This window comes from Notamacropus eugenii, chromosome 5, assembly GCF_028372415.1.
Source record: "Notamacropus eugenii isolate mMacEug1 chromosome 5, mMacEug1.pri_v2, whole genome shotgun sequence".
Classification (NCBI taxonomy): Eukaryota; Metazoa; Chordata; class Mammalia; order Diprotodontia; family Macropodidae; genus Notamacropus; species Notamacropus eugenii.
The window spans coordinates 138273940-138277611 of NC_092876.1; the positions used below are offsets into that span (position 1 = coordinate 138273940).

A 3672-nucleotide genomic window follows, 5' to 3' on the forward strand; every position below is an offset into this window, starting at 1 on the left:
CCTCTAATATTAATTTTTAAAGCTTTGAGTTCCACATTTTCTCCCTTCCTCCCTCGCCACCCACCCTCATTCAGAAAACAAACAATTAGGTATAGGTTATACATGTGTGGTCATGCAAAAGACCTCTACAACAGTCATGTTGTGAAAGATTAACTATTTTTCCCTCTATCCTCCCCCACACTCCATTTATTTATTTCTGTACTTTGACCCATCCCTATGCAAAAGTGTTTGCTTCTGATTACCCATTCCCCTAATCTGCTGTCCCTTCTGTTATCTCCTCTCTCTTCTTCCCTTTCCCCCTGCTTTCCTGTAGGGTAAGATAAACTTCCATACACAATTGAGTATGTATGTTATTCCCTCCTGAAGCCAAATCCAATTAAAACAAGGCTCACTTATTCCCTCTCACCCTCCATTTCTTCCCCTCCATTGTGAAAGCTCTTTATTACCTCTTTTATGCAAGATGATTAACTACATTCTACTTCTCCCTTTCTCTTTCTCCTAGTACCTTCCTCTCAACTCTTGATTTCCTTTTTTAGATTTCATCCCTTCATATTCAGCTCACCCTGTGCCCCACCTCTCCCTCCCTCCCCCCTCTATATATGTACACACATATATACATATGTGTGTATGTATATGCACATACACATACACACATACATACATATATATATGTGTGTGTGTATATATATATCTTCCCTCCAACTATCCTAATACTGAGAAAGGTCTAATGAGTTCTAAATACAATCTTTTCATGTAGGAATGTAACAGTTCAAGTTTAATAAGTCCTTTATAGTTTCTCTTTTCTGTTTACCTTTTCATGATTCTCTTGATTCTTGTATTAGAAAGTCAAATTTTCTATTCAGCTCTGTTCTTTTCAACAAGAAAGCTTGGAAGTCGTCTATTTCATTGAATTATGATTTTTTGCCCTGAAGTATAACACTCAGTTTTTCTCAGTAAGTGATTCTTGGTTTTAGTCATATCTCCTTTGATCTCTGGAATATCATATTCCAATCCCTCTGAGCCCTTAGTGTAGAAGCTGCTAAATCCTGTGGTATCCTGATTGTGTTTCCACAGTACTTCAATTGTTTCTTTCTGGATGCTTGTAATATTTTCTCCTTGACCTGGGAACTCTGGAATTTGGCTACAATATTCCTAGGAATTTTGCTTCAGGAATCTCTTTCAGGAGGTTATTGGTGGATTCTTCCAATATTTGTTTTGCCTTCTGGTTATAGAATATCAGGACAGTTTTCCTTGATAATTTCTTGAAAGATGATGTCTAGGCTCTTTTTTTGATCATGGTTTTCATGTAGTCTAATAATTTTTAAATGATCTCTCTTGGATACATTTTCTAGGTCAGTTGTTTTTCTAATGAGATACTACATGTTGTCTTCTATTTTTTTCATTCTTTTGATTTTGTTTTATAATTTCTTGATTTATCATAAATTCATTAGTTTCTATTTGCTCCATTCTAATTTTTAAAGACTTATTTTCTTCAGTGAGTTTTTGGACCTCTTTTTCCTTTTGTCCCATTCTGCTTTTTAAAGGTTTCTTCTCGTTGGCTTTGTGGACCTCTTTTGCCATTTAGGTTAGGCTATTTTTTACAGCATTATTTTCTTCAGGATTTTTTGGGTCTCCATTAGCAACCTGTTGATTTGTTTTTCATGATTTTCTTGCATCACTCTCGTTTCTCTTCCCAATTTTTCCTCTACTTCTCTTATTTGATTTTCAAAATCCTTTTTGAGTTCTTCTATGACCTGAGACCAATACGTATTTTTCTTAGAGGCTCTGGAGGCAGGAGTTTTGGCTTTTTTGTCTTCTTCCAGCTGTATGTTTTTGATCTTCCTTATCACCAATATCATAAGAAAATACCTCTTTAGCAGAAGTTCGGTTCTCAACCATAAGAGGTCTGCTTTCTGCTGGAAACTACCAGCCCAGCCAAGGAAAACATGCCTCACCAACACCCAGCTTTGACACCAGAGCAAAAGAAAGAACGGTCTGATATAGCTTACCAAACTGTTGCTCCGGACGAGGGAATCTTGGCAGCAGATGAGTCCACTGGTAGCATTGCAAAGTGGCTGCAGTCCATTGGAACTGAGAACACAGAAGAAAATCAGCGCCTCTATAGGCAGTTGCTTCTGACAGCAGATGATGGAGTGAATCCCTGTATTGGAGGTGTTATCCTTTTCCATGAGACACTCTACCAGAAAGGTGATGATGGTCGTCCCTTCTCCAAAGTCATAAAGGATAAGGGTGGCATTGTGAGCATCAAGGTGGACAAAGATGTAGTGCCTCTGGCAGGGACCAATGGCAAGACTACCACCCAAGGTCTGGATGGGCTGAGTGAGCGCTGTGTCCAGTATAAGAAGGATGGAGCTGACTTTGCCAAGTGGCATTGTGTACTTAAGATTGGGGATAATACACCTTCCTCACCTTGCCATCATGGAGAATGCCAATGTGCTGGCCTGATATGCTAGCATTTGCCAGCAGAATGACATTGTCCCCATCGTAGAGCCAGAGATTCTCCCTGATGGAGAACATGATCTGAAGCATTATCAGTATGTCACTGAAAAGGTCCTGGCTGCTGTCTAAAAAGCTCTGAGTGACCACCATATCTATCTGGAAGGGACCTTGCTAGAGCCTAACATGGTCACCCCTGGCCATGCCTGTACCCAGAAATATTCACATGAGGAGATTGCAATGGCAACTGTAACTGCCCTTCGCCGGACTGTGCCTCCTGCAGTCACTGGTATCATCTTCCTCTCTGGGGGCCAGAGTGAAGAGGATGCCTCCATCAATCTCAATGCCATCAATACTTAACCCTTGCACAAGCCATGGGCTCTGACCTTCTCTTATGGCCGAGCCCTGTAGGCATCTGCCCTCAAGACCTGGGGTGGAAAGAAGGAAAATGTCAAGGCTGCCCAAGAGGAATATATTAAGTGGGCCATGGCCAACAGCCAAGCTGCTCAAGGCAAGTATACTCCAAGTGGAAAGTCAGGAGCTGCAGCCAGTGAGTCTCTCTTTATCTCTAACCATACCTACTAACTTAAGTCAAGACCTTCCATCTGGGTATGCCCTAACACTCCAGGCCATCCCTCACAGTCCAGGAAGAGGCTGAGATCCCAGAGCTTTGTGCTGACCTCTCCCATCACTCCTAATTTGTGTCGTATTGTTGCTCACTGGTGAATCTAGTGACCCCTCCCCAGCCCACTTTTTCCAATAAACAACTATTTAACAAGGAAAAAAAAACAGAAAATACCTCTTCATTGAGAAAATAAGAATCTATAGCCTGTTTATTTTCTTCCTGTTTGCTTGTTTTTTCCAGCCAATTATTTGACTTTTGGGTTGTATTAAGTGGAGTTCAGCAATGGTTGCAGCTGCCCTGGGGCTGGAGTAGGGGCTGGGACTGGGACTGGGGCTCTCCTCTCAGCCAGGTGAGAGACCCTTCCCACTGACTTTTGAAGTTGTCTTTAGCATTAATGGGAAGAGGTCTGTAATCTGCAGCAGCTGCCCAAAATTCAGTCCCCTAAGGCCTATTCCCACTCGGTCCTAGCTGGTGTGACCCACACTGAACTGTGCTCCACACCTAGCCCAGTGTGATAGACCCTTCCCATCAACCTTCCAGATTGTATTGGGATAACAATTTGTTTAAGTCTGTCATTTTGTGGGTTCTGC

General features: G+C 41.7%; 1 pseudogene; it reads left to right on the top strand.

Moving 5' to 3' along the window:
- Positions 1 to 1946: 1946 nt before the first annotated feature.
- LOC140508906 (fructose-bisphosphate aldolase A pseudogene) lies at positions 1947 to 3042 on the top strand (annotated as a pseudogene).
- The last annotated feature ends 630 nt before the right edge of the window (positions 3043 to 3672 follow it).